The sequence below is a fragment of the Acanthopagrus latus genome, chromosome 24 (assembly GCF_904848185.1).
Source record: "Acanthopagrus latus isolate v.2019 chromosome 24, fAcaLat1.1, whole genome shotgun sequence".
NCBI classification, from domain to species: Eukaryota; Metazoa; Chordata; class Actinopteri; order Spariformes; family Sparidae; genus Acanthopagrus; species Acanthopagrus latus.
In genome coordinates, this window is record NC_051062.1 from 13,673,384 (window position 1) to 13,698,770 (window position 25,387).

At 46.3% G+C, this 25,387-nt stretch overlaps 1 long non-coding RNA gene across 1 annotated transcript; it reads right to left on the reverse strand.

Moving 5' to 3' along the window:
• Positions 1-868: 868 nt before the first annotated feature.
• On the reverse strand, positions 869-4,639 carry LOC119015336. Its single transcript, XR_005073309.1, has 2 exons — positions 4,560-4,639; positions 869-3,770 (listed from the first exon to the last, which is right to left on the reverse strand). It is a non-coding gene; the product is annotated as an uncharacterized LOC119015336 (long non-coding RNA).
• Between the last annotated feature and the right edge of the window lie 20,748 nt (positions 4,640-25,387).

Sequence of the window (25,387 nt, forward strand, 5' to 3'; positions counted from 1 at the left end):
AACGCCGAGCCAGGGAGGAGAGAAAGGAAGATGAAGAAGAAGAAGAAGAAGAAGAAGAAATCCTGGCCGTCCTCCTCCTCTTCTTCTTCTCCTCCTTCCCTCCCCTCGCTCTCATTTGCCTGGCAGCGCCGGGAGACAGATGACAAGGGTTTGTGGCCGTCTGATCACCCCTGGGTGGGTATTTTTCTAATTTATTTAACGGCAGCTTATTAAAGGAGGGAGAGAGAAGAAGAAAAAAAACAAGATGAAGAGGAAGGAGAGGAGGAAGACGGCAGGTCTGTCGCCCCGGTGGCCAGGGGAGCCAACCCAAGCCAAGGAACGACCAACGAAGAAGAAGGAGAAGAAGAAGAGGATGCTCCGACTCCCCTGGTAGAGATATCCGAGAAGATCAAACGACACCGGAGGAGGAGGAGGACAAGGAGGAGGAGAGAAAAAACACAAGAAACATAATGCTCATTATTAAATTGCAGCCATTCCTGTTGCCAGGAACCTATTTCTCAGTATTAATTATTCATATTTTATTTCAGTAATCCAATACTCAGGTGAGAGCCGCTGCTCTTGATAGAACATGTAATTTCGAGGCTTAATGGCGGCCGGGCGGCCCGAGCAGAGGGATTAGAAACAGAGTATAAATCACTAATGGCTGCACGAGCGCACGGCGGCTTGAATCCGTCTTGCTTTGTGTTTACTTGTATTTTATTGTGCTACGTTGCTCCGAGGGAAACGCTCTGCCGTGACCTTTCAACACAACTTGAGCAACTGCGAGAGACGGAGGGAGGAAAGGGAGGGAGGGAGGGAGGTAAAAAATCACCCGGCAGAATGAGACGGTGTAATCTCCTGATTTGTCCAAACAAAGAGTTCATCAGCATCTTTCTCCGGCTGACAGTGAATATACAAAAAGCAGCGAGCAGACGAGGCCTGATTCATACAAATTGTGTTTTTCAAGCAGAATAGCGCCATCACTTACTTCTGATCCGATTAGCCGCCGTCCCAACACCTCCATTTGTCTGCTCCATCAAACGCTTCGTAATAACAATTTATGGACGTGCGGGAATTTTTGGTCAAGATTATAAACAGGCAGATAACCGCAGAGCCTGAGGACGTCGCCCTTTTTTTTTTTATTTTATGATCACCCCCCCGTCACCATCGCTCTCAGCCGGGCTGACAGGGCAGCAGCCGCTCGCTCCTTCATATCCTCCGCTGCCGGACACGAACGTGATCACGAGCGGCGCCGACATGTTTAGATTTTTACATAATGTCCCTTTAAACCCACACAAATGGAACATGAATCATTCCTGCTCACTTAAAATAAGAGAGGGACATATTTAGATCATTTTCTAGTAAAAGCAAATGTGGTTTAAAAGCTGTGATCATTGTTTTACACATGAACGTTGCATTGTGGGTAATGTAGGCGCCAGGTTTTGAAAGGCAGCCCACTGGTCTGACACTGTTTCCCTCAAAAAATGGTCCAAATCAACACAGCAGAACCAGAAATATCTTTTATTATTTGCCTACATTACCCACAATGCAACTGAGCCACAGAGTGACATCACTGGAGGCAGTTTAAAAGCTATTAAAAGGAATTTCTTGACATTTTGGGAAATAATTTGATACCGCGCTCATGTTTAAACTGTAAATATGGCGCTACAGCCAGCAAAGGGTTAGCTTAGCTTAGCTTAGCATAAATAATGGGAACAGAGGGGAACAGCTAGCGTGGCTTTGTCCAAATGCTACAAGCGCCTTTAAAGATCATCTGTAGAAAAATCAAAGTGTCAAGACGCTTTCACACTCCTGGACGGTAGCAAGGCTAACTGTTTCCCTCTGTTTCCAGTCTTTGTGCTAAGCTAAGCTAACCACCCGTCACATCATCTCAGTGTTTCTTACTTTCTAATAAAACTGCAGACTCGACGTTAAAGTTACTGATCACAGCACAAAAAGTCACATAAGCAAAAAGAGCGTTTTCATGACCTGGCAACCCCAACGTTATTTTTACTAATGGCTACAAAGTGGTCTGTAAAAAGTGTTGGTGAGCGGGTCGGAGGTCGCCAGCGAGAGGAGGAGGAGACGAAGAAAGTGTTGAAATGCTCTTCATCCTCCTTTTTAACAAGCCGTGCCGGCTGACGACGCCTCCGCCCACGTCCGAGGGTGTAAACACGCTGTACATTAGCTGCTGCGTCGGCTGGAAGACACTTTTTTAAAATGCACATTTTCTGACGGGGAGAGGTGCCGCGCGGCGTTTAGCCACGCGACAAAAAAGACAATTAGGTCATAGAGTATGCACACATCTTGCATGCTCTCTGGTCTCCCGCAATTTGGGCTAAAAAAAAAAGAAAAAAAAAAAAAGTAAAGGTCAGCCACGTTAGTCAGATTGCGCTCGACAAATTCTAAAAAGGCTCGCTGGTCACGCCGAATGTATTCCCTGCAACATAATTAGCCCCCTCAATTCCCCGTCGTGCCAGGCTACCGGGTGTCTCCAAAGCCCCACCCCTTCCCCCAAAATGCCTTTCACCTCTGCTTGCTCTGTGCAGATGCCCTCCCCCCCTCCACCACCTCCCACCACCTCCCCTCGCACCGCTCCATCACACATTGTTGCTACCCTAAACTTGCTGCAGATGCGGCCGGCTGATGCATAAATTAGTCATCAACATTAGCATTAGCCGGCGCGTGGCACCCGGTGCCAACTGCTCTCCGAACGGCCATAAAAGGTCATGTTTTGATGACTGAATGCCACACAGGCACCTTGGCTCCCCGGAGGAGGGTTCCCCAGGTGCACGTGAAAGGTTAAAAATTACCTACCCGCCACCGCCTGTCTCTGGCGAAGGAAATAATTAGGGGGTTTTTAGGGAGCGGCAGAATGCCTCGCTGTCAGATGACAGAGCGTTACCTAATGGTCGTATCTGGGGAAGAGTCAAGCGGCCTGTCATTCTCTTGACAGGACAAATGAGCATAATGGTGGCAGGGAAATGGGCGCCTGTTCCCCCCTTTTTTTCCAGCCAGGGAAGAGGAGGAGGAGAAGGGAGGTGGAGCAGGAGGAGGAGGGGGTGAAATGGCAGCGCCTGAGCAGAATAACACAAGGACGTTAACCTTTTACATAAATCTGTTAACACGTGTATGAGTGCTGTTTAAAAGTGAAGCTTGATGCTCTCCTCCTCCTCCTCCTCCTCCCTCGTCCTCCTCAGCCTGCTGCTGCTCTCTGACTCGATTAGTTAGCACATATTATTTTACAGCTGCAACAAACTGGACTTTTAGAAAAAAAAATGTAGCTACGCACAGAAAACCAGACTCCATATAGAAAACGACGATTTTTAAAAAAGTTTCAAAATAACGGCCGCTTTCCTCTGTCTACCTTCCAAACCTCTCATTATTTCCTGTAAGAATGTTCAAAATAAACACTTCCTGCAGATCCTTCACATTAAAAGCCTGACACCGAGAACAATTAACAGGTTTTAGTGTGAAGAAGTTGAGTCAAAGTGAGTTTTGAGGTCAGGAACCAGAGAGGATTCAGACACTCTGAAGCAGAAGGTGGTGATAGTGTTCCTCAAATGTTGGTAACCATTTTGTGCATTTAAGTCGCAGAAGAAGAAGAAGAAGAAGAAGGAGAAGGAGAAGAAGAAGGAGCTGAAACTTGGACTGTCTTGGTGGATCTGCTTCAGTGAACTCCCTGCTCGGCTTCTGACGACATCATCAAGGTACGTAACACCTCCGATTACTCCATCTGCTGCTTCTGTTCACACACTGACACAGACGTGCTGCTCGACCTTGGAAACACTCTGGGGGGGAAAGAACAAGCAACACCTGTTAACTCACCTGCACACACACACCTGGTTTCTGACAGGAGGTGTTGAAGCCTGAGAGACAGACTGATGATGAGCAAAACCAACAGCATGAATAAAGAAACGTTTAAAAATGGCTGAAACCTTTGAGGAAGCAACAACTCAGGGTGGAAACAATTTTCTGAGTATTTTGACATGTTTTAAGACTAATTATAGTGAATATAACACACCTGGATGCTGTGACCAGGCTGCTAACTGACCAGGCTGCTAACTGTGACCAGGCTGCTAACTGACCAGACTGCTAACTGTGACCAGGCTGCTAACTGTGACCAGGCTGCTAACTGACCAGGCTGCTAACTGACCAGACTGCTAACTGTGACCAGGCTGCTAACTGTGACCAGGCTGCTAACTGTGACCAGGCTGCTAACTGACCAGACTGCTAACTGTGACCAGGCTGCTAACTGTGACCAGGCTGCTAACTGTGACCAGGCTGCTAACTGACCAGGCTGCTAACTGTGACCAGGCTGCTAACTGACCAGACTGCTAACTGACCAGGCTGCTAACTGTAGTCAGGCTGCTAACTGACCAGGCTGCTAACTGTGACCAGGCTGCTAACTGACCAGGCTGCTAACTGACCAGGCTGCTAACTGACCAGGCTGCTAACTGTAGTCAGGCTGCTAACTGACCAGGCTGCTAACTGTGACCAGGCTGCTAACTGTGACCAGGCTGCTAACTGACCAGGCTGCTAACTGACCAGACTGCTAACTGACCAGACTGCTAACTGACCAGGCTGCTAGCTGTAGTCAGGCTGTCAGATCTTCTTCTTTCTCCTCAGATGTGTAAGAAGAACTGTGTTGATCTCTGACTCCTCCTTGTTAGTTTATTATGTTCTGTCACTAAAAATCCGCCTCTCAAAAAGCCAAGTCCGCTCTGATTGGTCAGTTCTTACAAACCACAGCTGTGCTGTTGTGACATCACAACCTCACACAAAGTCCTGGCGGCTTGTTTGAAGCCACAGTTTCTGAATAGGAGTGGTGTAATTGAGCATTTTGATCCTTTGACATCAGATATTTTTACTCTTATTCTTCACTTTCTACAGTGTGAGACTTTAGTGTGCAGGTGTGTCGGCCTGGTGAGGACTCGATCTCAGCTGGACCTTTGGACTTGTATTTCTCTTGTACTTCTAAGAAAATGCAGTTTAAGAGGGACAGATGAAAAAAATCTTTCTCTTCTCTGCAGTACTCTGAACTAACCAGCATGGCGTCGCTTCCATCCGGCCTTAAAATGCGCCTTTTTAAAAAAAGAAATAAGAATTTCCTCGTGGAGTCAACATGAATTTAGAAATAAAGAGCGTGAGCGTGTTGGGTGGCGGCGAGCGGAGCTCAGGTGGATGTTGGCTCAGACTCAGCTGCGCCGCTCTCCAGCCTGCTGCGCTGCGTCTCATCTACACTCCTGTCAGCTTCACACCTCTGATCAGCCTCAGAGGTTCAGCGAGGCTCCGAGGTGCAGTTTAACTCGCTGCCGCAGAGCAGTTTAATTCTTCCTGTGCCACATCCTGCATGCTAACAGAGGGGTTATTAACATAACAAACTTAAATGCCCTATATAAATAATATGTTCGCAGAAATGCAAACCGGCTCAGCTGACACTGTTTAGGCAGCGCCTCCAACATCTGTTTATGAGCACTTTGCCTAATGATATCATCCGATATCATTAACTGTGGCAGTGTGCGCCGCAGCAGCAGGTGCAGCTGTTTATGCCCCCCCAACACCTCCCCAACACACACACACACACACACACACACACACACACACACACACACACTTGAAGAGAAAAGACTTTCACAGTCTCCTCCAGCACCACCAGCACCCACCCTTCCCTCCCCTCCACCCCACGAATCGTCCAAACCGCTCATTAGGACAATTTTCCTCAACAAAAAAAGCGGCCCCTATGATTTCAATCTGTATATCACCTGTAATTGTAGTTTTTAGCGAGAGCCTGATTCCATACATTTAGCGGGAGTAGAACTGCGACTGCGGGTGCGAGCGCTGAGAGCACGCCTCTCGCCGCGGCCGCCAGCTGCAGAGGCTGTTTTTAGATGGCAGCCGCTTGCCGCGGGGAGGCTCTCATAGGCCTCCTGTTTCTCTGGTGGGAGGAGGAGGCGGCGCTTGGCGAGGCCCCTGCTTTGTTTCCTGACTTGGTGTTCGCTCTGTTTAGATGCTGGAAATTATAGAAAATTATTATTTCTGGCAGCAACAATGGAGGCTGCTTCCTCTTCCTGACCGGAAGGCCACGGTCGGGGGGCCTTCGCAGGTTCCTCCCGAGCCGGATTTGATGGTACCGCTGCTGTAATTAGTCAGATGGTCGATTCAAATGTTGTGCGACACAGAAGCTATCTGTTGCATTAGCGGTGCACCCCGAGGCGGCGCCGGCGGTATTTATAGATCCAAAACAAACAATGCATATGGCAAAATGTTATCTGGCGCCGTCTTCGGTTTTATTTCAGGGGAAGCAGGCAGAAGAAGAAGAAGGAGCGTCAGCTCTCTGATGACGGGGCGGAATCAACTTCACAATGCTAAAGGGCTAATGCAGCCATTTTACCTCCAGTCATGAATCTGATAACGAGACGACACGTCAGGGGTGGGGTCCAGTTCTGCGACTACAGGTGTCATACCTGAGAGGATCCAAGCGCTCTCAGTTCTGCTCACATGGCAGGTGAAAATGTACTTTTTGTTGTTTGTCTGTTGGGCCACGTCCACACAGTTAAAACGTAGGTTCTTATGAAGCTTTCTGGACTTTCGTACGTCAAGGTGACGATATTCAGACACTCTGACCCGCTTGGTGAACGTGGATGATCATGAGCTCGTCTGTTTTTATATCCGCTGAAGTTTTTCATCGATCTAAACTCAGTTCACAGGTTTTCGAATGATACCAATCAGGCTGCAAACGATGATAATAAACTGCTTGCCAGTGACCAGAGAGGACTTTTAGTTACGATCATGGACAAAACTGACAGTTTTAACTCTGACAGGTTCAACAACAGGACGTAATCCAACCTGAGGCCGTGAATGAAGCCTTTTCCTCTCAGGTTTTAGGATGAATCATTCAGGAGGAGTCTGAGAATGAGTCCTGAGGTCAGAGGCCGACAGCAGCTCCCGAAACATCGAGCTGGTTTTCGAAACATTAACACGTAACAAGGATTTTCTTTTGACACTTTGGAAGTGTAACTATCTCCGTGCGTCCGTGAGGCTTCCTCGCTCTGACAGCTCCACCCGCAGACGAGCATGTTGGCACCCAGAGGAGGAGTTTTGTATTTGCAGGCGAAGACCCCGACGCTGAACCGGCCCTGAGCGCCGAATACACGCCGACCACACACGCGGGATGATGATGATGATGATGATGAAGATGATGATGATGTAGTTCACGGTCTCGTATCTACACTGTTGTTAACGCTGCACTCGCCACACAAAAACACACAAACGACAGATCAAATATTTCCCAACCTGAGAAACAACACGAGCACAACAAACACACTCTCCTCCTCCTCCTCTCCTCCTCCTCCTCCTCCTCTCCTCCTCCTCCTCCTCCTCCTCCTCCTCCTCCTCCTCTCCTCCTCCTCCTCCTCCTCTCCTCCTCCTCCTCCTCTCCTCCTCCTCCTCCTCCTCTCCTCCTCCTCCTTCCAGCTGTTCTCTAAATGTTGATTACACAAGACACCGGGGGGAGCCGCCTCCTCCTCCGTCTCCATCCTTCCTCCTCCTCAATCCGGTAGCCGGGCGATTCCCCCACGAGGAGGCTGAGCGGGACCGGCTGACCCGAGGTGCTCGGTGACCCGGGGTTGGGGGTCCAGAGAGGGCCGCGGCCCCGGGGCCTCTTGGCTGGGGCTCTCCTTCCCCTCCTCCTCTTCCCTTCCTCCCCTCAGCAGCACATCTCGGGATGGGCAGAGACAGCAGCGGCCCGGGGACGACCGGCCGACGAGCCGGGCAGGAAAATAAGAAACCGATAAAACTCCTCGGCTGTCGAGACGCTCGGCTAACTCTGTGTCAAGTGAAACGGAGACGGGGAATTAAAGCAGGGTGATTTTTATCCGACGTGAACATTTCAGAGCGTTGGAGGCTCTAAAGATTAAAGCGCAGGAGGCAACGTGTTTGTATGAAAACACAGCGAGTGGAGACGGACTTGAAGTTCTCTGCAGCAGGCGACTGCAAAGTGATTAAAATCCCAAACATCACATTATGTATTAAAACATTTAATCCAATAAAAAATCATCATCATCATCATTTGCCATGAATCAGAACTCTGGCCCCTCAGCACTCAGCACTTTGTGTCAGGACGAATAGTTATCGTGACGTTTTCAACCGTTTCCTGCCAGAATCAGACAACCTGACATATTCCGTCTCCTCAGTTTGTCACCGTGTCAAATTAGGCGCCGACGAGTTCCTTCAGAGTTGAAACTGTCAGACAATGAACGCCGCCGTCGTCACGAGCTGCGAGACGCAGAAAAAGGTAAAGGAGAGTGGCAGAAATGATGATGAGGAAGACGAGCTGCGAATAAAACTACTGGGCCAGTATCAGGAGTTACACATGAAGCCGACCTTTACTTTGGCGGTACAGAAAAACCAAAACAGAAGCAAATGTTTCAGATTTAAAGGGTTTCTATTCCAGCTAAGTAACAGTAAAAGTACAGAGTCAAAGTTAGTTTTTATCTTTAAACTATAAATATTAATATTACGTCATGATTAATGTGTTTGTTATATTTTGTACCATGAAGCTAAACATGTAAAGTATCCACGTGTAAAGTAGCAGAAAATGGAAACAACAAGAACCTAATAATTGTACTAACATGAAGTACTTGTACTCGTAAATGTACTTGGTTACTTTGCATGACTAGATACTGTATATTGGCCTCAAACATTACAGTCCTGACGCCATTAAAAGTAACTCATCTACTGTACTTTATACCTCTACTCCAACATTTGAGGACCTTTTACTCAACTACAGCTTTAGTTACGTCTTACTTTGCAGATGATTTTCATTTATATTATCGTTAAAGTGCAGAAAGTGCTGGGAACAGTTTCCCAGAAGCCCTGAAGTGAAGTGACGACAAAGAAAAGAAGCTGGAAACAGACGATTTTTGACATTTCGGCTTAAAAATTGATCAAATTAGTTGGCGATGAATTTTCCTTTGACTGTATATAAAAAGAAAACCAGTGTTTCTGGCTCGTGGCTCCACCAATGAGGCGCTTTCCCTCTAAACATCTCACGTAGTTTCTTTAAAATAGATTTTTAAAAAAGCAGTTTGAGGCCGAATGAAACAGATGAATACTGAATAAAACCAGTTGACTCACGTTGGACCTGGAGCTTTGTGTCGTAACGAGTCAGAAACAGAAGTTGAAGGAGTTTTTTGAAGGAGGACGGGATTTACATTCATTCAGCGTTCCGTTCCTGCGTCAGCCGTCTGCCGGGCTGAACTTCCTGCTGGTTAATGTATGCTCGCTGTGCGTTTGCACGACCTGTCTGAAGTGATTTCTGACGGCCTTGTTTAATTAGCCGTACAGCCTGTGTACTTTTATACATATTCATCGGGGCGCAGATTTCAGGCCGATTGATGCTGTAATTGATTCAGACGGTTTTATAATTCCTGCAAAAGCAGACGGAGAATTTCAATGACTTTGCAATTTGAGGGGGGGGAACAGGAGGAGGAGGAGGAGGAGGAGGAGATGTGAGGGCGTCTACACCTGAGGAAACGTCTCGCTCGGTGTGATTTCTATCATTTTACAGAAGACGACGCAGGCGGAGGGGATGTCAGCTGCTTTGTTGTTCGTCTTTCACCAGTAAATTACACATTTAGGATTTATTAAGACAAGAAACAATTTTCAAATAGTGAATCCGTGAAGCCTCCGTGGAGATGTGCTCATTACTCCGTAGCCCCGGGCCACATTCACCGCCTCGAATGCATCCTTTTTTTTTTTTTCCCTCCTCCCTTCCTTCTCCTCTTCCCCCCCTCCTCCTCTCTTTGCCTGTGTTTGGCGGCGCTGCGTTGCCAGGCCTGATGCCGTAATGTCACAGCGGTTTGTTCAAAGCCGCGACGATGATTTGGGCTCCCAGCAGGTGCCGCCCCGATGTCTGTTCAATTATTAACGTGAGGGCCGCGTGGATGCATTACAGCCGCCGCGCCCATTAGATAAAAAGACGACGTGTTTTTTGACACGCCACATATTTCCTCTCTCGCGCTCGCTCGTTGCTGCTGAAGTCGCGGCTCTTTCTTGTTGCTTCTTTTTGTTTTATTCATCACCATTCTTATGAAGTTTTTTTTTTTTTTGTCTTTTGGTATGCATGGAAATATTAAAGAGCCATTTGTTCCCGCACAGTGTTGTGGGCACAAGAGCTATCGTGATCTCTTTTTTTTTTTTTTTTTTTTTTGGTTTTTGATTCCCTCTTGTCAAACCGAGGTCACGGCGGCTCCCTCCACTCGTTTTTTAACTTCCCAGCAGCCCCCCGTCGGCCCCAATCTGAGCATGAAAACGTCCGACGCGTTGATAAATAAATCATGCGGAGGACACAAAGTTGAAACCTCGACACAATCGCTTCCAGCAGCCGTCTTCGCTCCTCTTGTTCCTCTTCCTCGGGCGCTCAGATCTTCTGACTTTGATGACCGATCGACGGCTGAGCAAAGTTGTCGGTCGATGTCATCGGAGCCTTTTTGTAGGCACGACGCTAAAAGACGTAACCTATGAATTCTTTATCTGTTGTTTTTTTTCTGATCTCCCCTTCATCAGGGTGGCGGCACAAGAACTGAAACGCCGACAAGAGTCCGACAAACACGAGAGGAGCTGTGTGGAAACCTGCGGCGTGATTTCAGAGGAAGGTCGACGGGCCGAACCGATCCGGTGTGCAGGAAACACAGAAGACGAAGCTCCAGCAGACGCGTATGTTTGTCTTTTTCATTAAATCCAGTTTGATCAGCAGATCGTGTGACAGGAGCACAAACGAACACGTCTAGAATAAACTCTCCTTTTGTTTGAATGAGTTTGTACGTCATGAATCAAGAAATTTACCAGATTCAAATCTGCTCTTCTTACATTTCCACTGACGTCACCAAACGTGCAGCACATGACAGATAATCCAGATGTTCTGATCTTCAGTTGAGTCACATCTGGCCGTCACAGGCCACAGAAACCACGTTATAAAGGTAAAAATAAGCTGTAAATAAAGGATTTATTATGTCAGTGAGCATTAATGAAGGTTTAACCACGTCACGTCATCTCCTCGTCCATATACCTGCCAAACAATCTCTTTGGTCTGCAGTTAAGGTCACGTTGTTACGACAAAAACATCTGGAACTATTTCTGTTTTATATTTAAGTGATGCAAACAGTCATGTCAGTCGTATTTACAGCCCTTCAAGTTTAACCTTTTAATATTAGATAGAGTCGCAGCAAAAATATTTAAATGAAAACAAAAACTTGTTCAGAAACACTTTAAAAGATGCTCAATCAGTTTCCTGAAGTTTAAATGGACTAAAATTGTTGTTGAATTCATGTTTTTCCACCTTTTCATGATTGGAAGTGAGTAGAAACGACGTCTGTACAGTAAACACGAGGCTGCAACCTGCAGCCGGTTAGCTTAGCTTAGCATAAAGACTGAAACGTTCATTGATTGACCTTCTGCAGTTTGGGTGAAGCCTGAAAGAATCAGTTTCTGCTTCACTGTTTCTTTGTCCCAAAATACAAATTTCTGCACAGAGGAACAAAGAGAAAAATTTTGATTTGAAGGTGGATGTTGATTCGAATATCAGATAAAAGCTTCTGTGCCATCTTTCTAACGAAGAAGAAGGAAAAAAAAAAAAGTAGCGGAGTAGCATCAGGCCACACATGCTAACGCTCGACTCCCACACCAACACACCCAACCTCTCCTCCTCTTCCTCCTCCTCCTCCTCCTCCTCCTCCTCCTCCTCCTCGTTTGATTCTTCACTGTGTTCTGTACATGCCAACAAATCCTAATTGCACCCCACACTCTTTTCTTCCCACCGATGCTGCGGCGCTTCGTGCCACCAAATTCCTTGTGTGCTAATTAGGCACGCAACCACGGTGGATACACTCCTGACAGGTGCTGCTGGCCTGCCGGGGTCACACACACACACACACACACACACACACACACACACTAACGGAGAGACGCTCGTGCTCACAGCATTAAAAATAAATGGAGAGAGGAGAATAACGAGAGAGGCAAGACGTGTTAATTTCTAGCTTCCATCTGTTATTACATAAGCACTGCCAACAACGACGCATCTCTGGAAGAACGGTGAGCGGAGAAGAGGAGGAGAGGAGGAGGAGGAGGAGGAGGAGAGGAGGAGAGGAGGAAGACGAAGCAGCCACCGCCGAGAAAAGTCCTCCTGCACGGAAAGGAGAATTCCTCGGGGAGGCCGGCGGAGCACGAATCAGATCGATCGAAGCGAAACGCAAAAGAAAAAAAACTTGAAGGGTTTTTTTTTTTCTTCTGCTTTCCAAAACAGTTTGAACGAATAACCTGGTGTTCCTTCGCCGGGGAAAATGTGGCAAGACAACAAAAAAATGTGTCTGAAATGTTTGGTGTGCCGTAGAAAGTGAAGGCCTCCAGAGAGCTGGTGTCTTCAGAAATGTTTAAAAAGTTGAACGTGAGTTTGTTTTTTGTTTTTTTGTTTTTTTGACAACTTTTACAGACGAGTTTGTGAAAGAAAAGAGCAAAAGAGGCACGAGAAGTGTCGGTTATGGATTTAGAAAAGACGAAGATGGAAGAAAATGTTTTGTAAAACGGAGAGTTTTGATTTAACGAGCTTCTGGAAACTTTAATTTCACTTTCTGGTGGTTGTAAATGTTCAAAATGACCACAGTTTGTTCAGCAATGGTATAAAAACTAGTTATAACCATAATACATGTGCACGTTCTTTACTGCAGTATTTAATTCTACGGCATTAGTGTCGTTTAAAATATAGTTTCTCCAGTTTTTAACAAGTTTCGTGTCAGTCAGCGTGTAATATGTTGTGAAGATTAACCAGAAAGCATAATGTGTTTAAATGATAGATATACGCCAAAATATTATGTTTCTGCCTCAATATTTTTACCAGATATTGATGTGTTTTTTTAAATACATGTTGCTGTCTTGTTCCAGGATCAATATGTACAAAGTGAAAAGTTTGAAGGATCATTTCAAACTTCAGGAAGTCAAAGTTTGGCGTAAAACTGTTGAAATACAAAGACGAAACTCCCGACTGTCGTTTAGTTTGTTACGTTGTTGTAGAGTCGGTCCGTCCTGTGCTGAGTTGGCGGCCATGTTGGATGAAATCGCAGTAAATCGATATAAATATTCATCACAGAGTCCAACGTGACGTCATCTCGCATTTCTTTTGTTCAACGACAGTCCAAAACCAACAAAACTCTTCATTTCCAGTCAGAAATGATAAAGAAAAGCAGCAAATTGTCACATTTAAGACGCTGGAACCGGACAAATCTGAACATTTTCACCTCTAAAAACAACTTTAAACTTTTTATAGATCATCAAAATAGTTTGTCACAAGTTTTCTTTTGATTTGATACGAGCAGCTGATACAAACCCCGAGCTGTCGGACCAGGACCCAGAACACAAACGAGGACACTGAGGCCTTGGTTCTGACATACGGACCTCTGTACTTATAATCATAATAAGTATGATTTCAGTATTTGCAGAAGGCCTCAGTGATCCTCTCTCTCTCTCTCTCTCTCTCTCTGCTGAGTGTTTTTCTCAGAGCTCAACATTTTCCAGCAGCTCTTCTTTTTTCCCGCTCCTGTCAAAATAACCCGGTGACACACGAAGACGTTCAGTTTGTCATCTGCACAAAAACATTTCCCCGTCGGAGGAACAATGGGACGAGCTGGAAACAAAGGAGCTCCGAGGAGTGACGAGCGCCGGGTGTTTGGGTCGGGGATCTTTTTTTTTTTTTTTTTTTGGTTTTTCCACCGACGAGGCGCTGAGGCCCCGAGACGTGTTGACGTCCTGAGGTGGCGTTTGTTTCCTGTCAGCGCCGGTAGGACGAGGTGCGGCGGACGGGAACTGTTTTTCGTGTGGACGGAAAGACACCAGGAGGGGCGTGTTTGCAGATTCTTTCCCAGGGCGGAGGGACGGTACTGTCAAGACGCTCGCTGCCAGAATACACAGCAGTCACCCCGAAGATCTCCGCGGCGTTTCAACACTCCTACGGCGGAAAAGCTAAACAGCACAAAGCCTGTAGCTGCTCTGCGTCTGAGCGGCAGTGTGGGAACGCACGTTATAATTGTTTGTTCAATTATTTTTCTTGGACGCCCGCACCTGCACTTCTCCGAGTGAACTCCCGAGACCGGAGCGCAATTAAGGTCCGGCGAGCTGCGCTGACGTCTGTTTAAACAGCGAGGAGGGAGTCAGATAAATACCTTTTTAGCACTCAAGGTAACAAGCGGAGGGTGACAGTGAGAAGGCTCGCAGGGAGCAATTTCCTGTTTATTTGTCTTGTGATCTGACCTCTCTCTTGACAAGGTTTCCGCGGGCTTATTACCGTATCTGTCCTGCGCTCTCATCGAGGCCCATTACAAATGTTCAGCGGGCTGGAAGTGCCAGATGTGGGCGCCAAGGTTCGAAAATTTCACGGATAAGTAGCTCAGATGTTTGCAGGAATCGGAAATTGTGTTGGGGTTTTTTTTTTCCTGACCTCCCGCTGGCCGTTTTAATGAGAAATTTGTGCAAAGTGAAGTGCAGAGGTGTGAAGCAGTTCCACCAGAAAGACGAGAAAAGTTTTGTTGTGCTTTTTTTTGGGGGGGGGGGATTCTGTGAGGAGCAGAGTCAAGAAAACATGGTGTCACAGTCAGAAGTTCACTAGAAACTCAGGGAAAATTCAGTCATTATCTCCTCATCTCCATCGAACCAGATAACGGCTGAATTTTCATTTAAAGGTGCAACATGTGAGACGCGACCACCTGTCGGACTCAAACACCAAACCAGTAGAGTGCAGCGACTGGTAGCTTAGCTCAGTTAGCCGTGCAGCTAGCAGTCTGGACTCAGGTCTCGGAGCAGCGCAGGCGTTTTGGACCTTGGTGTGTCAGGGCTAGCTGGTTAGCATGCTAACTTCAGTAGATTCCTGTTCAACAATTCATAGAAAAAACAACAAGTAGCTCAACGAGTGGTCAAAAACTCCACTGTGTGCCATGTGACGTTTCTAGCAAAAAGATCATTTCCATCGAGCATCAGCTGATCGTGAGTCCAGTGTTCTTCTGTTACGACTGATTCTGCAGTTCCAACATTTCCCCTTGGGCTCAATTTCTCACTTTTAAGAGACTAAACGGTCGGTCGGTTAATAAATAAACTGTTCTGTGATCAGAACTGGCGCTCGTTGTCTCTGCTGAATTGAAGCCTTTGACCTTTCGCGTTTAAAACCACTTCCTTTTTTTTTTTTTTTGGCGATCAGTCCGCCTCGCGGGGGGGACGTCTGAACTCTCCCGGTGCAGCTCTCCGTCACACTGATGTCTGCTGGTGTCTCTGGGAATGACCATTTACATTCACGGCATATTTCCTGCTGGCAGCCGGCTCATTCTGCACATAGATGCCAGTCAGTGTTTTACAGCGCCGGTTCCGTCTTCAGTCACACAGCTATCATCCCAGCCATGCATACCTCCCTCCATGCTTTCCATGCTCGCAGCCCTCCATGCATTATTCACAGCCAAATTAAAATACCGGGCCGAGAGTGAGAGTTGCATGTTAAGGCAGCTGAATCGGGGAGGTGCCGTCACAACAGCTGAAAGTGTCTGTCACAGAGTTATAACTTTTTTTTTTTTTTTCCCATAGTTCCCCGGCAGTGCAGCTGCCTAAATGAGAGGGATTAAGTTAACTCCCTGCTTAGAGGAAGAGCAGGCCCTGGATTAGGGCACTGGGCATGGACACAGAGAGCATTCAAGCAGGAGCCACAGCTTTTTAAAAAAGAGACGTGGGGGAGCGAGGAGGCAGCGGTGCGCGGCCCTCGCAGGGACCCACGGCCGAGCTGCTTCGACAAATACATTGACAAGTGTAACGCCGCGCCCGCGACATGGAAAAGTGTGTCGGGGCAGAGAGGGGGAACACTGGCGGACACGCCGACAATCACAAAGGCTGTTTCTTCTTTTTTTTTTTTCCTTTTCCTTCCCGCCTCCTCCGTCTCCTGCAATAACCTGAAAGACAAGAAATATCTGCTCTCGTCCAGAGGCGTCAAATAACGACTCAGATCTAAGAATGATTTCAAGGTTTTTTACAAAATCAGATTTGAAAATTATTGGAAATTCAGGACGCACTTTGGCAGTTTCACCTGAGCAAAGTACATTTCTGCAAAACGTTTCTTACATGCTACAACACTGTGCTCACGTTCTTTTTGGATTTAAGCACAAAAACAACTTGGTGACTGTCAGGACGACATCATGGTTCGGTTTAAAATGTCCGAAAACCTCCATGAAATATGGAAACGCTGGTTTTAACTGCTTGGAAGCTTCATCGCCTGCAGCTCCACCACCGTCCCATCATCCTCATCTTCCTGAGTCATATTTCAGAACAATATTTTTTACTTTTACTCAAGAATGACCGTCTAGGACACGAGACAGGAATATAACCACAACAGTTTTCACATTTACAGTGCACCCGGATGTCCTTGAATGCATCACAGCTTCTCATCATATTTGTAGGCTTCAGAAATTAGACATAAATCAGCCGTTTTGGGACGATTTTACCGTCTAATTCTGAGAAAGACGCAAGAAAAAGGACGAAGCGATGCGTCTCCTCTCACCGTTTCACCTGACGGAGTGATACGAGGGCTGACTGTGTGCACACCCTGCTGTCTGAGGTCTGCACAGCTCCTCACAGAGAGGAGGAAGAAGAAAAAAAAAAGAAAAAAAAAACCTGGGCCGGAGTGGAGATGAGAACAGGTGGTGAAACAGTGTGAGAAACATGAGGGAGAAAAACAACAGACACCTGCTCGTGAAACCCAACCTGGTTCCTCCATCACATTCCAGCAGAGTTCAGCTGACTGAGCGCCACAGACAGACAGACAGCGGCTGTATATCTGCACACTCGAGGACAGACGCAACTCTTTAATACTCACTAAATACGTCTTTTAAAGGCGATCACTGGACACCTGCAGGAATCGCTGACAGTAACTTGAGTGTTTTTTTCCTCCAGGTGTCTGTAAGCTCGTCGTCTTCTTCCTTCTTCGTTTGTTGGCAGCTTCCTCTCCGTCTCTTGGCGCGACACCGCCGCCAACTGTCGGTGAAACCGTCGGCAGAAACGTGCAGGTGACATCTGAGTCGTCGCTGGCGAACGTCACGAGGACACGCTCAGAGGAAACGTTGCTCCACAGCGCTGCCAGTGGTCAGAACCTCCATGTTGGACCTTTAAGTTGTAATGTGGACCATAAACTAGTTTTCTGTGTTTATTAAGATAAAGGAGTAAGTCACAGAGACATTTCACAGTCCTTAGTTTTGTCCTTTAGTGAAGTTTTTCCTCAAAGTTTTCTTAAATCAACCACTTTTCTTAAGGAGTTCTGAATGAGGAGCAAGATCTGGAGCCCTTTTTCAACTTTACTTCAAAATCCTTCAAAATATTAAATGTTTTAATTGTTGTATAATCACCTGAAACTGAAAATCATTGTCATCATTTCCTTAAATTGAGCCTTTGTTGCACCACCGTGTTTCTACAGTAGCCCAGAGAGGACACACTGAACAGTGACTGGGGAGGGTGAGATGAGGGGTGACTGGAGTGTCGCTCTCCCTGAACCTCCTCGGCGTGATCAACCTGGATCTGTGAGTAAATAATTAACGTCCTCTGATATCCTCTGTCTTGTTCCCGCCGCGGGGAGCAGAACCAGGCCTCGCTCACGTCAGCTCCGTGACATCGAAGCGACCGTGACACCGGAGCGCCGCGACGATGACGGATGCCTTTTTGTCTTCTGCAGTCAGGCGGCGGCGCTCGGCCCGGCAGACGACCGTAATCGCTCCGACAGGTGACACATCTGTGGAAACCAGAAGATGATGGGGCAGACGACTCGGATCATGTGACCTGCACCTCACATGCCTCCTCCGAGTGCTGTGAGCGTCTGACGGGCTGCAGCGTGACGCTGGGCGACATTTAGGAAACAAAAGGGCGTCCTTAAAATCCTAAAAGCCCAAATTTACACTTGACGGCTGCGTATGAAGACACGTTCAATCATGTCAAAGAAGCAGGTTTTATAAACCTCTAAAAACACGAGGGAGAAACACAAAGTAACGAGACAAAGATGATTAAAAACAACCAGAAGTGGACCGTCACAAACGGAGTCGCTTCATTATTAAAGCAGTCGTTTCAGAAACTCTTTGTCACATGAAGCAGACTCGCTTCTGTCGGATCATCTGATGGAGACGCGCTCGCACTCTGAATATTTCATCTCCATCGTCGTTTTTATTTAAATATACAACAATGTGGCTTTAGATGCAGCTAATAATGGATTATAGAAGATGTCAGCTGACCTCATGACTTTATAACGCGTCGTGTTCCTGGATGAGCGGCAGTGAAAGTGTAAAATGTAAAATGAAATGTAAAACCATCAGCTGTGTTTTCAGTTTATTTCATCCTCTGATTTCGAGCTGGACGCAGCAGAAGACGTCCGAACAGGAAGACAGAAGCTGCAAATGAGTGCAGAACTGCAGTCTGTAGACCGTACAGAGTTTAATCTGCACTGTGATGATTCATCGAGTGTTTCCAGGTGGATTCAAGGACGTGGATTTGTATTTTTGTATATTTTTGGATGTGAAGGCATCTCTCTCTCTAATTACGAGCGCTTGCTCTTCATTTGTTCCCTGACCCCTGACAGCCGCGCACTGTTTGAATCACATATTTTATATTTTGTTTGACAAACTTCAGACAAACTCTCCGTCGTCTGTGGCCCAATTAGCAAACAAATTTCCCAGCGAAGGGGCTGAGAGTGTAGAAACATCAGCTCTTGTAGGTGGATCATTAGTCAGAAATGAGTGAGAATCCCCCTCAACGCCGCGACTGTTTCAAAGCGCCGCGGCTTGTTTTTCTTCTGTCCAATCCCCTCGTTGTTTATTAGTCGGGGCGTCCTCGATGGGCGCCGCGGAACCGAATCTCAAATCTTTCGCTCGGGCTTCTCGTCTCGAACACATCTAAGCCTGGCGAAGCTTGTGATAGCCCCTCTCTGCTTTTTAAAAACAGAGCAGAAGAGCCACGGGCCGGGTCCGAGCCCAGGGGAGGCGGGATCCGGTCCGATTTGTCAGAGCTTTCCATCGTCACTTTTCATCGATGGACGGACGGGCGGGCAGGCAGGGAGGGCGGTGGCGGTGGCGGCGGCGGTGGCGGGGGGCTCTAATGTACTCGCGCCGTCTTCCTCCCCGCATGAGTGTTTTCTGTTTGGCTGCTGTCACTGAGAAAAGACACATAAGTACTCGCTCTGTATCTCCTCACACACACTTTGTGTCTCACACACTCGGTGTGGACGCGGCGATGTGCTCTCCAGGGCCGAGAATCTTCCCCGCTCTGTCTTTATCTGCTGGTAAATGTTGACAGACCAGTGAACCTTGGTGTCGGACTGTGACAGGCTTAGCTGTTTGCAAAGTGTCGGGCTGAGAAAAAGGAGGAAACAAAGGGGCCTCTGGTGTGGTGGTTAGCCATCATGGCTGCTCGGCTCGCAGTGAAAGGACCTCTAACACCATCCTCGCTCCGGCGCCGAGGAGGAGGAGGCGAGCGCTCGGCTGCGCCCGGGGTCGGCCCGGCTCGCAGACCATTAGGGAAATGGCTGAAGGGTTCTCGTGTTTCAGAGCCGGCTGCACCGCTCAAATTAATGAGGGGATTGTCAGCATATCAGAGCTGATGGGTGTGACGAGCGAGCGAGGCCCCAGTACGATCCTGAAAACAAGAACGCTCAGGACAACATTTACTGGAGTGGAGGAGCCGGAGTGACTGCTGGCTTTGGCCTAGTTTGGTACAAAGTTCAGTTTCCAGTTTGGGACGAAGAAGTACGAAGACTTGAATCAGCTCTCCTGCTGATTTTACCTCCTGAGATGGAGATGGAGAGATTTACAACAACAATTTATTCGATAGAGAAGACAAAGAAGAAGACGATGATGAGGAGGACAAACAACATGAGGAAGATGAAGAAAACAAGTCAGGAGAAGATGACGATAAAGGAAGAAGTTAGAGGAAGACATGAGAGGGAGATGATGGAGAAGAGGAGGAGGAAGGAGATGAAGAATGAGGAGAAGAAGAAACAGACTTGTGGTTAAAAATCATCACACAGATCTTTGAAACATCTTTGTCACCTGCAGCCCAGTTTGAAGGGAAATATGACGCCTCGTTTCCTGTCTGTGATTTATTTACACTCGTGTCACATCAGACGTAACAATATAAGGTCACGAGTTAAAGAGAGAAAACAGCAGCTGCAGCTCGGCCTGCAGAACAGTCAGCGCTCTCACCTCTCCGTGTTTGAAATGCTTCCCCCGCTTCCACTTCCTGTGGGAACCGCGTTTGCTGAGCGGCGTTTCCCCCTGACGAGCCGGAGCGGGTCACGTCTGGGCGACCCCGCCGGTGAGACGGTCCATAAAAGACACAAAGACACAAAGGTGAGGACAGACAATGAGGTTCGCAACTCGCCGAGGTCTCGACCCGCCGGGGCGCCCGCGGCTTTGACGGTGACAGCGCCTTCCGCCTGACACGGCGAGGAGACAATGGAGGCCGAGCCGGGAGGATGTAACTGAGCAAATTAAAGCGGAGGATGAAAACGTGTCGCTCACCTCTGTAGCATCGCGCCGCGGCTCGAACGCGACCCGCAGGGACCGAGGAGGAAAATTAGATTCCAGCTGATGTTTGGAGGACGTAGACGTGTCCTTGGTGTCCGTCCACGTCCACGTTAAGTCTCACTAACCAGCATGTAGTGTGGATGGTGCCTTTACGTTTTCTAGATTTTAGATTTAAAGGATCTCTGCAAACGTTTAGCTTGGTAATATTCAAACATCTTTCCAGGGACCTTCTTGGACGTGTGTTAAATTTATAATCATTATAATCTTTATAATCAGCGTTCGTTCTGTGTTGCCGCGGCGTACTGCGGCTCAAAAACTGGATCAAAATCAGGTCTATTGATGCACATTTCTGACTGAGTGCCATGTTTTGGTCTTCAGATGTCATACGTTTGTCTCCTCAAAGCTCCGGTCTTTTCCTACAACTCTGAGGTTGTTCGGTATCGATCACTTTACGCCTCGATGTCCAGCTGCTGTCAGGACGAGGACAGGAAGGAGAAGCTGGACTCGGGACACGGAGACAACGTCCTCCCAGCAGGAAACGTCTCGTCATGAGTCAGGTGATGGAGCCCGTCAGAGGTCCGGTCCTGCCGGCCGACCCCGTCTGATCCGAACCCTCCTGCTCGTCTTTAGATCGCTCTCACAGCGCTGAGCTCATCGTTTCTTCTTCTTCCTGAGTGAAGCTGTTTCCAGGCCTGTCCGCCTGTTTTCCCTTTATTCTTTCTCCTCCCTCCCTCCCTCTCTCTCTCTCTCTCTCTCTCTCCATCTCAGGGAATTCACTTCACTTTAATTGTTTGACAGTCTTTTCCTGCCTTTATGCCACGGCCGCAGAAGGTGCCGAGGATTTTTTCCTCCTTTTTTGAGGCATTAATAACATTCCGCTCGACTGATTCCCCGGGGCACAACCTCATTATGGCTTATAGGCAGAAAAAATAAACTGTCTGTAGCGCCTGGCAGCTTTCTTCCCTCCTTTTTTTTTCCCCTCGCAGCAATGAGGAGTTGGTGTAAAGTGGCTGCTTATAAAACAAGTCTTCTTGTTGCTAACTAAAACACATGTCCAGGGTGTTATCTGTTTCCATGACACACGCTGGCTGGCTGCTGTTGACGGCCGTCTGCACTGGGTGGCAGCACTGTGGGTGAGATCACACAGGAGACGGATCAGGACCGGTTCCAGTGGGGCGCCGTCTTAAATAGGCACTTTTTCAAAGGGAGTTCTGTATTGGATTTTATGAGCATGATATAAAAACAGTTTAAACTACTATAATGTGGCGGTGAGCAGATTTAAATGATGTCACAAGCTCATTATCGATCATATTTAATAATTGATTACTGATACCAGTTGACTTTAAACAGGTTTATATATCTTTAGAGTATGTTGTGAATGTTTTATACACAAGTGGTCACAATAATACAATAATAATACACTGAAATCAATAAAAAAAACAGTAATTTAAAAAGATGTATTTGAATCAGATGCATAAATATGAATATAAAACAGTATTTTCCTACATGTGTGGAAGTTTAGACCATTATTATATCTGTGTACATGCTGACAAACAGCAAATGAAAAGTTTGATGATAAACCTTAAAGATATAACTTGTTGTTTATGATGTTTTATGCTTAAATACGTAGGAGCTGATAATAACTATGTTATTTTAGTGAAGAAATAAATGGACCTCGGGATCTTAGTTCCTTTTTTTGCTCACAGACATTTCTTGCTTGAAGGTTGACTCTTAACCTCGGATGAATAATGTTTTAACAGCCACTCACGGTGCACGAAGGCCTTTTTTGAAGTCTCCTGCCAGGGTGAAGATATTCAGAAACACCAGTTCTCGGTGCGTTTTTGGCTCGTCTCCTCTGTTTGACGTCAGATCGTGCGTCGTTGTCTCCTAAGAGGCATTTTCAGACGTGGCAGACGGAACCAAAATAGTGCTGGTTTGAACCGTCCCAGCAGGACTTTCTCACATGTTCAGGTATAAATGTAGATCTACGTGGAGGAGCCGAGGCGTCAGCTGCTGCATCCTCCTACGACACAGATATTATTAAACCTCCGCCGCCGTCGACAGGTTTGGACGAGACCGGGTCGGACCTCTCGCTGGGGGGGAATCAGTTTGAGAACGTTGAAGTCGTCATCGTCGAAGAACATCGAGGGCACGTTGATTTTTTTCTAAGTACCATTGATGTGGACAGGAAACTTTTTTAAATCAGAGAAGCAAAAAAGTGCATTTACAACTGCTGCCGACACATTTATGGCCCGATACGTTACGTAGGACCACTTTAATATGCCACAGAATTTAAAACAGTATATGTAGGTGTTTCCTGTTCCGTCGGTTACTGGAGTTGGTTTCATGTCAACAGATTCGTGCGGATGGCCAGCGAGCATCCAGATGTGTCGACGATTCCTGTGTGATATCGCTCGAAGCTCATTTTGGCTTCGTTTCAGCGTTTTTTACAGTTATTTCAAAGGTCGAGGATGAAATGTAATGCTTCATAAATAAATCACTCATCAAATTAAAAAAAAAAAAAAACACACACATTATCTCCCTGCATTGCTAATTTGTGTTGAAGAGGCAACAATGTGGGAACACAGTTTTTTAAAGTGTGAAGCAGGACTGATGCATAAATTAACTCAAGTTAACAAAAAGGGCATTTTATCCAAACTTCCCCCTGATGTCGAGCGAGTCTTTTAACAATTTTAAAAGCATCAAACCATCTGAGGGTTGAGCGAGCACATCAGTATTTTCATCTCCTACACTTTATTCAAACTGGAAGCCGGCCAGTCCTCTGCTGCCGGACACGCAGCAGCCCGGGGTCAAGTGCCTTGCCCAAGGGCAGCCGGGGCGTCGGTAGGTTGAGTCAGAGATTACGTCCTCATTGACACGGAGCAGGAAATGCGCCAGTTTAACACTAGAAAGGCCAAACGTGCGGTCGGCTGACAGCAGCTTTGAATTTTGCAAGTGGAAGTGTTTCAACTTTCAAAACGTCACCTCTGTGACTCTTCGGAGAACCCGCCGACATCCGTTGACCTCCGCCGCGACCTCGTGGTTATAAACCTGCGTGTGCACAAACTCGAAGTTAGAACTGCTTTATTAAACAAGAAGACTGCGCTGGTTTTAGTTTAAGGAAGCGAGGAATCTCTGCACTAAATGTTACAGAAGACGGACCTTTATCCAGCACCAAACTCCAGTTATGAAACAGCATATTTACTGTGGAGCCTCAGGCTGCAGCAACCATTTTTAAAAAAGGATTTAAGTAACAGTTAGACAGGCAATAGTCAAATAAAAGAGTCTTCAAACAAGTTCAGATGAGGGAAAAAGTTCAAATGTCATGTTCAGATTGAAAAATCTGCATGTAAAATTGAGATAAATGACAATAAAAACACAGAAATGACAATAATGAAAATAAGATATAAAACATTTTACTGTAATCAGTTACTATTAAAAAGGAAGATATTAAAGATAGCTCCTTCTAAAACGGCAAAATTCTTATTTTTCATGATTTATTAATGGAGTTCTGAATGAGAAAAGTTTGCGCTCGCAATTTAGGCAAAATGTGACCTAATACTCTATAAAATTGTATCAAAAAGTAGAATTTTTCAGATTTGTGCCTCTTAAATATGAACCTGGGTGCTGACTTTATTCCTCTTCATCCATGTTTTTGAATTTCGTGCTCAATTTGGTCCTCGTTCAAGGCAAAACAAATACACACCACTCCACAGCTGAATGTGTTTTTATGTGTTTGTGACAAGTTTGCATTTCAGAGGTGCCGATTTGTAAAGATATTGAATGTAGCTTCAGCGTGAGGATAATAAAATCCTTATAAAATGACAGAATTCTTAATTTCCATGATTTTCAAATGGGGTTCTGAATGGGAACATTTTTGCAGAAGCAATTTTAGCACATTGTGGCCTAATGGTCCATATAACCATGTCAGAATGTAGAATTTATACAGGGAACTCTTCTAAAACAGCAAAATTGTTATTTTTCATTATTTCCAAATGGAGTTCTGAATGGGAACATTTTGTGCTTGCAATTTAAGCAAAACGCAACCGAATAATCTTTTAAACTATATGAAAAAGCAGAATTTTTCCAGATTTGTGCCTCACAGCTCTAACATGAAATGTCTCACTCTGCAGATCAGGGTGTTTTTGACATGTTTGTGTACCAGAGGTGCAGCTCTGGAAACATATTAAAGGCAGCTCTAACCTGAGGACAGTAAAACCCTTCTAAAAAAAATGATGAAATTGTTGTTTTCTATGATTTCTAAATGGAGTTCTGAATGGGAATGTTTTTGCGCTTGAGATTTCTGCAAAAAAACAGCATCAAACAGTCGAATGTATCCAGATTTGTGCCTCTTAAATATGAACCCTAATATTTTTTTATTTTTTTTGAAGTGCTGACTTCATTCTTTTTCATCCGCACTTCCAGCCGACAGCTCTAACACAAACTGACTGATCCGATGCAAAGCATAGAAGTCTGAACTCCACAAACCCTCTCCTCTCCTCCTCTTCTTCAGTGGCAGCAGAAGCCACAATTCCTCGCCGGCTGAATGCACACAGTGATTGAATATTCAATATAAGGCAGATTTATCATATATACGCTATACGAGTTGAGTACAGCGTGTCTTTTTCTGCTGTCCGGCCTCCGAGCCGTCACTGTTTTAGTTGTCAGAGTCTCCTCTTCGTCCTCGCTGAGACAAATTCCTGCACACTTAACGTAGATTCTGCTCCTAAAAAGCTTTTCTTACACTCAATTTATATTCATTCAGTTAAATTAAGGGTTTGGTTTGTTGGAGAGGAGTTAAGCGTCAATACGGCTTCAATCAG